Source organism: Physella acuta, unplaced genomic scaffold (assembly GCF_028476545.2).
Source record: "Physella acuta isolate Inbredline_101_S28 unplaced genomic scaffold, ASM2847654v3 ptg000146l, whole genome shotgun sequence".
Taxonomy (NCBI): Eukaryota; Metazoa; Mollusca; class Gastropoda; family Physidae; genus Physella; species Physella acuta.
In genome coordinates this window covers 637,986-648,669 of record NW_026731665.1, presented here as the reverse complement: position 1 = coordinate 648,669, position 10,684 = coordinate 637,986, and the positions used below count along the sequence as shown (strand labels likewise).

The window sequence follows — 10,684 nt, the reverse complement described above, 5'->3', positions numbered from 1 at the left end:
CCAAAATGCGTTCCTTGTGTGTTGTGCTGAAGGTGTTTTCTGTATCAGAGTGTTTTGTCTGTTTCTGCGGGAAATTTTACATGCTGCCGTCAAGGGGGACAACAGCATGTCAACAGTAACAAGTTTTTCGTTTAATTAACTAACTAAAATAAAATAAAGAGAAGCAACTCTGTTTTTTTTTTTAAAATTGGTGTTAATTTTGAATTATATCCCTAAAAAAATTCTAAAAGAATGTTAGATAACGGATACATTTATTTTTAAAAATGTAAATTAGGAATTGACATCAAATATGAAATAATCTCCTTATCCTAAGTAGGATACGATAATTATCCAAATATCTATTTTGATTTAATTTTCCGTTAAACTTTAACGCGGCGTAGCATACTAAAATAGATCATATTAAGCAGTGTTTTACTTTAAAATTGATGTAATTATGATTACTAAAACTAAAATAGATGTAATTAGCAGTGTTTTAACTTTGAAATTGATGTAATTATGATTACTAAAACTAAAATAGATGTAATTAGCAGGTTTTTACTTTAAAATTGATGTAATTATGATTACTAAAACTAAAATAGATGTTATTAGCAGTGTTTTACTTTAAAATTGATGTAATTAGATTGTAAACCTTCAATAAGACACAAGACCTGGTATAGATTGATGCTTGTTTTGTCAGCGTTGTTTCATTCACCACATACTAGACGCGTTCTTTACAACCTTCGGAGATGATAAAACCATTATTGCCTTATTCTGAAGATGGAATATTGAATTGAATTTTAAGTTTAAATATTTGATTGAGAGCACGTACATTGAGTTTATTTACAATTTTGAATTACCTGACAGTGAATAGTTTCTATTGATTTAAATAAGGTCAATGTTAGTTTTAGTTCAGTCTATTCAGTAGCACGTTCGCTGGCTGGAAAATCCAACAGGACACAATCCAACAGGACAAAACCCAACAGGACACAATCCAACAGGACACAATCCACAGGACACAATCCAACAGGACAAAATCCAACACGACAAAACCCAACAGGACACAATCCAACCAGGACACAATCCAACAGGACAAAATCAGTCAGGGCAAAACCCAACAGGACAAAATCCAACAGGACAAAACCCAACAGGAGAAAACCCAAGAGGACACAATCCAACAGGAGAAAACCCAAGAGGACACAATCCAACAGGACAAAACCCAACAGCACACAATCCAACAGGACCAAACCCAACAGGACACAATCCAACAGGACAAAACACAACAGGACACAATCCAACAGGACAAAACACAACAGGACAAAACCCAACAGGACACAATCCAACAGGACAAAACCCAACAGCACACAATCCAACAGGACCAAACCCAACAGGACACAATCCAACAGGACAAAACACAACAGGACACAATCCAACAGGACAAAACACAACAGGACAAAACCCAACAGGACACAATCCAACAGGACAAAAACCCAACAGGACACAATCCAACAGGACAAAACCCAACAGGACAAAATCCAATAATACGCCTAACCGTGTCGCCACTAGCTCGGGTGGCAGTAACTCATGAGACCTTCTACAGACAGTGACATGCCATGCTAGGTCTTGCATTTTAGGGACTTAATTAGCATTTTTTTTTTTAAAATGATGTCGTCTTGCCCTTTCACATTTTATAATAAATATTTATATCCCGCTGAACATATATCGCCTGAAGAATAGCGTCACCCCTTGCTGTACGCACCACGCACCAGGAACTTAAATTGTGGATTAGCATGGGGATGACATGGAAGTCTGCTGTGCGCACCCGTTGACCGTAACTTGGCCTGCTGACTAGCAATAGACGTGGCGCTCTGCTGTTTGCACCGGTAACAGTTTTCTGACTAGCTTCTAGCGTGGCGGCGGTCACTGGAACGAAGCGCTGATACACACATACACACACACACGCACGCACACACATAAATTCACACACACATACACACACATACACACACATACACACACATACACACACACACACATACACACACATACACACACATACACACACATACACACATGCATACACACACACACAAACACACACATACACACATGCACACACACACATACACACACATACACATACACACACACACATACACACACATACACACACATACACCACACACACATACACACACATACATACACACACATACACACACATACACACACACTCTAACTTGAGGTGGCTGAGTGATGTATAGTGAGGGGGGATGTGTTAACTCAAACTTGTGTGGTAGAGTGGAGTCGGCACATTCAGAGTTTCTTACATGCATCTCTTCGGGGCGGGGGGGGGGGGGGGGGGGGGGGGGGGGGGGCGAAGCGTCACAGTAGGGTCACAGTAGCGTCACAGTAATTTTAACATTAATTGAGGATGGGTGTGTTACACTAAATTACCTTGTAATTTTAGCATTAGAAGTGGAAGGGTGGAGTTTTCCGCAGTGGGTGTCACCAGACCTACTGCCGCCACTGACCACTAGCAACCAGTTGGTTGACTGAAGCTCCGAATTTGGATGAAGGTGAGACACGTGATAGCTAGTGTTACAACCTGTTTATCCTATACAATCTGTTTATGTATTTACGTTCACATTCAGGCCAACCACCTTTATATGGTAGGCCAGTGGTTCCATTTTAATTAATTTTTTTTATAATTACACACATAAAATGTTTTCAAAATACGGCAATAGTCGGTTCACTCAATTCCTGCGCGGGATAAAACAGTTTAAAATTCTAAAAGCTTTTTTTCTTACACAAATTGGAAAGTTTGTGTCCTGATTTTGTGTAAATACAGTTGCGATACATCATGCAGCAGATGGCGTTCGGTAAACGGCGTATGAAGAGTTACTGAAACCCAACAAAAGGTAGGAATTATTGAATAAGAAAATCCAAAATGTAAGTAAAGTGAAGTACAGTGATCTCGGCGTATGAAGGGGTTGTGTGGTTAGTACTATGTCCAGCTGCCTTTACTTACCCTAGCGTGAGTTGACTCTACTGACTTGGGCCTGGATTCGAACTCAAGACTAATGGATGAGCAGTCCAGCTCTCTACCGCTAGGCCACTCCATCCATAACCCCATTTGTAGACTTTCTTATATATTAGAAATGTATGTACCACCTATGGTACAGCCGCGCCGTATAAATTACAGCCAAGTTAAAATTTCCACCTAGATTTTTCTCATCGTGGTTAGCGGCTGTCTTTCTAAAAAAAAAAAGTTGAATATATCTGTTGCGAAGTAAGACAATTCATCAGGCTTGAGCCATTTCTACGTATGTGTTGTTGAATATGCGGAGAAATACATTCTGCTCCGACCCTCACCCACTCACTCTATTACTCCCCCCCCCCCCCCCCCACCCAGCTTAATTAAGTATTCCAACCGTAACTAACAACGCGGGCATCATTAGAGATTGGAGATTTGTTTTTTTTTTCGTCCATTGTAACACCGTGTCCGGGCTACACAGCTAGTACCAGCAGGTCAGTTCATACTAAACTGTACCTTAAGACCGTCACTGTTTTACAACTTCGTTTTCAAAGGATTCTCGTGTATTCAGTATAAGGTATTTATGTTTACGGTTATTTTATACGAGATTAAATTAGGTTTAAAACTTATCTACATACAAGGTTGATCTGTAGTGCGAGATTAAAATAGCTAATGACTTAACCGATAGCAAATGTACAATAGCTGGGGCAAGAGATTTAAAAAATCTAATGACCAAACAAATAGCTAATGTACAATAACTGACACATAAGATTAAAATAGCTAATGTCCTAACACACAGCTAATGTACAATAACTGGCGCATAAGATTAAAATAGCTAATGACCTAACAAATAGCTAATGAACAATTACTGGCGTGATCTAACTGTGTTTTACAACGTCGAAAACTGTCAAAATCTCGTTTGATTCTGTCCACGATTACAGCCCTTGCTCTATAGGCCTACTCTGTTAATTAAAACACCTGAACACATACATTAGCATAGACTATAGACAATGATTACAATGACGGCTGTTATTTAAAAGGTTAGCCCTTCAACAAAGATCGATATGTTAATTTTGGATGATGTACGAATGTGTTTAAACCTGTTTGCGGTGTTTGTTTATTTGTTTGCGATATAATGAAGTGGCTATAAATAGGTGTCGTTAGTTAGAGCTAGGCTGCTTACATCTGGTGTGGTGAGACTGTATTAAACACATTTCTTATGTATAACCAGGTTTTTATAATCGATCCACTTTGGGATACGGTAAGAAATATAATTTAGTTAGGTTTTATGTAAAGTGAGAATTGTACAAATAATTTCTGTATAATTACGTAGAGTTGGCATTTAAGGTGGTTTTAAGGTGGTTTCAGGATGTGTGAGGCTGTTATCAGCAGATGCGCAGTAAGTATTTGGTGTGAGAGCAGTGGTGTAGCGAGGTCGGGTGTTACCCGGTGCGGCGCTTAATGGTGCCATCCCCCAGAGGCGTAGCGACACTTCCCGGGACAAACTTTCAATTTTAGATTTGCACCCCCCCTCAAACTTTCGATTTGCACCTCTTAAAATACTATTTAACACTCGAATTAAACACTTAATTAGTTGAATTATCATTTTTCTCTATATATTTAGCTATTTTTTGCCTTGGTGTCACCCCCCTAAATGGTGTCACCCGGTGCGGTCCGCACCCCCCCGCCCCCCCCCCCCCCCTTCTACGCCTCTGTGTCAGAGTATGTGTATTAAGCGGATCTAAACAACATGAAAGTCTTCAATAATTTTTTTTTCGGTGAGCAGTGACTTAATGGGATGTTATCACGTGATGTTTACCTTGATGGGGCGTATGCACGCGAGTATATCACTACAAAAGGCAATGGATTAAATTTTAAACCGCAGATATTAAATTACAAGCACCGTGCAACCTCCGCAGCCTATATTAGTTAACGTATGTGATATGAATTGTGATATGTGTTGTGATATGTATTGTCATATGTATTGTGATATGTGTAAACTAAATCGTTCTACCCCTTGAAGTCTGAGATCGTGTCGGCGTTGTGTCACAGAACGAGATAAGCAGTGGGGGGGGGGGGGGGGGGGGGTTACACCTTGTCACAAATTGTATCAATACATGCACCAATGGTGTTGAAACATGAATGTCTGTGTGGGCAAACTGTGAGACTTAGACGCTGCCATTTGAAGTCCTGCTAGTTAACTTACTGCGACAGTCGTCGCGTATCTTTTAGAGCTGTGTGGTCTCAGTTATGTCATAGAGACTTAAGGCAGGTACCCATCAGAGCTGAATTAACTCAGGGATGTTCTTTATACTTAAGTCATGTACACATCAGTGAGTCGGTACGCACCCAAATTACCTCCTTAAATAACTCATCATGGTAGGTTTGGTCTATTGTATAAATCTATTGGATCTTTATATATATATATATATATATATATATATATATATATATATATATATATATATATATATATATATGTTTATTTAAGTATATATTATTATGGTCTCACACCTCGTGCACGTGATAAGCAGAAAATCATCTGAAGCTCTAGCATTAATTATTTACACAATGCACCATATGCAGACATCAGCTTATGCATGATTTACAATCCGCTAAATCATCCCCCCCCCCGCGCCTTGACCCGTACAGTAGTGACCCGTACAGTAGTGACCCGTACAGTAGTGACCCGTACAGTAGTGACCCGTACAGTAGTGACCCGCCTGGGTTGTGTTCGCCTCACGTCTGAACTCACTGAACCCTGTGTTAGCGTCAAGTCTCACTGAACCCTGTGTTTGTGTCTGAATTCTCTGAACCCTGTAACACTAGAGACTGACGTAAATTGTATGGTTTAGGACCTTCCATGTTCAAGATGAACTTCAAGAACTCACTGAATCAAGTAGCAAAACGATAATTTTGTTCAGAATATTTACAACTGTAACGAATCTACTCCTTCCATAATACAGTACCCTACTTCCTTCTCTCTCTCTCCCTCTCTCTCTCTCTCTCTTCTCCTCTTTACCTCTCCCTTCCTTCTCCACTCCTCATTAAACCCCCACCCCCCTCCTGCAGTGTTCTATATCCCTCTAATTATGAATGTACCCTATTTACTGAGTTTGTTTCTTAAGTTTTTTTTTTTTTTAATCTTAGTAAATTAGTTCAGAATAGGGTCCATTAAACAACTGTTACAATAATGTATACTAAACTCCTTGATAAAATGCGAATTGCCTGTTTTAGTGTCACACATCAGTCGCGATGAGCTCAAGGTAGGTTAACATGCAAGAATCGATGAAATCACTGTGAGCCGTCTTAAGAGGGTCACCGTTGGCTGACTTAAGAGAAATAGCAATGTAAACAGAAAGTGATATTTCAACGCCAAGGGTAGACAAAGGTGCAGAATATAGTCCAAGTAAAGACAGAACAGTCAGAACCCAACGGGATCCGAACCTACCATTCCACACGGCACCAATTCGCCTCGCCTTCCATGCATCAAGTCAGACGTGTAACCACTTCTGCCAATCAGCAATACTAAAATAGAGCTTTCATGACAGACCACTATCACAACTTGTGCAAGGAAGACGCAGGCTGGCGTGACCTCTGAACCCCGAAGGATCTGACCGCTAGCCCCATAAGCACAACAAGGACTATTGTTTGACTAAAATAGAGCCAAAGTTTGTCTACCTGTCATTAAAAGGGTCACCGTAAGCTGACTTAAGAGGGTCACCTTAGGCTGTCTTAAGAGGGTAACCGTTGAGCGGATTAACATCCTAATAGTTTTATATCAGACATTGCTTACTTGACCGTCGCTAAGCTCAACTAGGGAATGCATAAGAAAACTAAAGGTCTTTGATACAGCTATTGAGAACACAGAAAATTAAGAAAACCAGATTACAGGTAACTGTTGAAGCCTTACATATTACAGGTAACTATGGAAGCCTTACATATTACAGGTAACTGAGGAAGCCTTACATATTACAGGTAACTGAGGAAGCCTTACATATTACAGCTAACTGTTGAAGCCTTACATTTTACAGGTAACTGAGGAAGCCTTACATATTACAGGTAACTGAGGAAGCCTTACATATTACAGGTAACTGAGGAAGCCTTACATATTACAGGTAACTGTCGAAGCCTTACATATTACAGGTAACTGTTGAAGCCTTACATATTACAGGTAACTGTCGAAGCCTTACATATTACAGGTAACTGTCGAAGCCTTACATATTACAGGTAACTGTTGAAGCCTTACATATTACAGGTAACTGTTGAAGCCTTACATATTACAGGTAACTGTTGAAGCCTTACATATTACAGGTAACTGAGGAAGCCTTACATATTACAGGTAACTGAGGAAGCCTTACATTTTACAGGCACCTGAGAGATCCATTTAATTAACATACTGTAACATCCACTATGCTAGGCTCTGATTAAATGCTTGAAACTATTTATTTTATTGTCTGAGTACGAACACAAAGGCGCCATTTTACCGCTGCATGTAATCTGTCCACTATCTTGTCTCATGTTACCTAGCACTGGTAGATACAGAGAACCCCCTTCAACATTAGCAGGGCTCTCGCTGTATTTCATTAAAAATGTAATCGATATTACATATTATATTACACAAAAAATTGGACGCTTCTGAACCAATATTGTCAGTAGAGCCTATCACCTTGTTGCTATTTACACATGTAAGAAGTTTTCATTGCATGTAACACAAAATTTTACGTGTTTACATCCACGCCGCTCCCCTAAATAACACAATGCCACAGTTTTGTAGACTTTCATACCTATGGCAAAAGCAGTGTCATTGAGAATTATGTAGGATCGGCTGCCAAGGCGTTTCACCTTAATATAAAACATTTCTAGCAACATCTGTTCACACACGTAATCAAATCAAAACACGATACTAGTAATTAATACACAAACTGTAGATTTTTAATTAAATATTGCTATTCTCATCAAGGTAAAAAAATATATTCTAATACTGTATACTTGACCTATTTTGTGCTTTATAGTGTCCTACCTTTTGAAGTAGCTGAAGAGTTGCATAATCAGAATAAAACACTTGATACCACCTCACTCCTACAACATGTAACAAAACACCCCTTCCCCAGGCACCTCAGCAATATAACAAAATACCTCCAGCCCTCTTAACAATATAACAAACAATGCCAGCCCCCTCGACAATATAACAAAATACCCCCTCCCACCCGCTTAATATTACACATGAAGCACACCACTAGAAACATGTTAGACTGAAGAAGAGCGTGTCGCACCAAACCTTTTAAAACCAAATGTTCCAGAACACACACAAACACACACAGTGAATGTTTTCTTTATTATCCTACCTTTACCTGACGAGAGATCCTTTTTGTCTAGTTCAGTCCGTATAAGCTGAGATTTATTGCATTAATAGGCAAAGCACGTTATCCTTCCATTACATGAAGAGCCAGCCTTTTTATCTAGTTTTGTAAGTATAAGCTGAGATTCATTGCATTAATAGGTAAACCACATTATCCTTCCATTTCAGGATCGATGAGTAATCCAATCTAGCTTTGTCCATCTAATGTAGCATAACTAACTCATAACTGGCCAAGCCAATCAACGCTGTCAATCGAAACCGTGTTTCTTTCATACTTTTTTTTCGGGGGGGGGGGGGGGGGGGGCGGGACTGGACTGGACAATTTCAGCTGTGGGGTGGCGGGGTTGGGCGGATTAATTGTACCCGGAAGGGGGGGGGGGGGCAGACACTGGTAAAAATATTTTTTTTAATATAAATTTTATTTCTTTCGGGGAGCGGGATGGTAGACGTTCTTCAGGGAAGGGGTCTCCCCCCCCCCTCCCCCTCTATTCCGAAGATATTTCCTGAAAAAAAACTGATCAAAAGTGTATCTAATTAATACATTTATTTAAAACCGTGTATACTTTATTATTAATTGCAATTAAAAATAAATTAAAATGTTAAAAAATTTTTTTTAATGTTTTTTGACAAAAGAATGACCTTGTTTTAGGCTTTTAAAAAAAATCACCCTAGATAACAAATTTTTTGCCATGAGATAGTTTCTCTTTGATATTTTGTCCTTATATTTTTTGCAGTGAGGTATTTTGTCTAGAATATTTTGTCCATGGTTGTTTTTGTCCTGAGATATTTTGTTTCTGAGAATTCCATGAAGTCATTTTTCCAGAGTTATTTGTTCCTGCTATATTACCATTTGTCATTGAAATGTTTTGTCTGAGATTAGTCAATGAATCATGTATATTATGATACATGTCGCGTGTTGCTGCTATGCCTTTCTAAAAGGGAAGGAAATTCAATGACACTAAAACGTCTAGATAGCAATAGATCTATCTTGTGTCATTGTTATTGAAACTTATTCATTTTCAAATGGAAAAAATTTCAAAGTATCGATTTATTGTTTGTTTATTAACCCGACTGGTTGTGGCCTAAATGATTTTTACGTTTGGTATCGGAGTAAATCAGGTTGATGGATATTACAACCCCCTCCACATTTCTAAATTATTATTGGTTTAAAAAACAACTAAGATTGATATAAATTTACTGTTACAAGCATTAAATCCTGCTTCAAACATTAGAGTGCGATTACTATGACGACCCTGCTTGAATAATTACTAAGGTTGGTGTGACATTCTTGTTACAACCATTCTAACCTTCTGGATGCGACAAGACAGTATTCAAGAAGAACGATCAATTCACATAACCTTTCAGCATCCGCACACCGAGAGGTAAAGAAATCAATTGGCTGGTGATGTTAGGGTGCACATTGATGACGTACGAAGCGACATACATCTCAAGCAGGTAACCAAGCTTTGCCAGCACACCTTGAACACAGCTCATCGCCATGGTGATGGTAAACATTGCAAGATGCTCACACCACTTGTCTCACACTGTACTGTTATCCGCGACATCGGCAGCAGAGAGAGAGAGAGAGCTGCTCGTCTGAATTTTTTAAACAACCGCTCTTTTTTAGTGACAACATCGTCAATAGCGTAAACACCAGACTATCCTTGGGGAGAAATAAAAAATACACAAAATATACTATTTCGGATTCAGTAATACGTGGCCCAGAGGAAGTAGAGTTCACCTCGGTATATTTCCAACATTATGCCCAACAGCGTTTAAATTCCATAATGTAAGTCAGACATCCATCTGAACTTGGTGCATCCAGGTACGTCTTTGTTGAACAAACTCGGATCCGAACACGAGACATTCGAACTAGTATTCGCGTGCTCTATCGTCCGACCATGCCGTCCCACACAAATAAATGTAAAGAAAAAAAACAATAATGTTAGTCGTTTTTTTACTAAATCAAAGACCATATGTTTATTTACAACAGTATTAGCAGTAATTTCCGAGTGTAATAGCGGAATATTTTCATTTGTATAGGTACTTATCATAATCATAAGCGTCGCCATTTTTAAACGTGAAAGCGTCATCCGCCACAGTTCCGCTTTTTGTGCGCAGGTGTTGTGATGTAAAACCTCAGCTTAGTTTAGTGGAGGTTAACCACAATAGATCTCCTATACTAACAATCCACAATAATAATCATTAAAAAAGTTTTAAAAAACCCGCGTTTTCTGATTGAACTAAAAAGTAGAAAATAAATACTATACATCACAATAATGCAAGCGATCACTCTACTATAAGCGATG

The 10,684-nt window shown here is 39.0% G+C and overlaps 1 protein-coding gene across 2 annotated transcripts in view; it reads left to right on the top strand.

The window, feature by feature from the left end:
- Window positions 1-3,573: 3,573 nt before the first annotated feature.
- LOC131935513 (uncharacterized) overlaps window positions 3,574-10,684 on the top strand; it is a 37,425-nt gene continuing 30,314 nt past the window's right edge. The window contains exon 1 of one of the 2 annotated variants that reach the window (XM_059291929.1): window positions 3,574-3,590. The gene's annotated coding sequence lies outside the window, so the exon portion shown is untranslated. Of the gene's footprint in view, window positions 3,591-4,256; window positions 4,275-10,684 lie in introns of those variants that run through there. The other variant, XM_059291928.1, reaches the window with a different exon arrangement.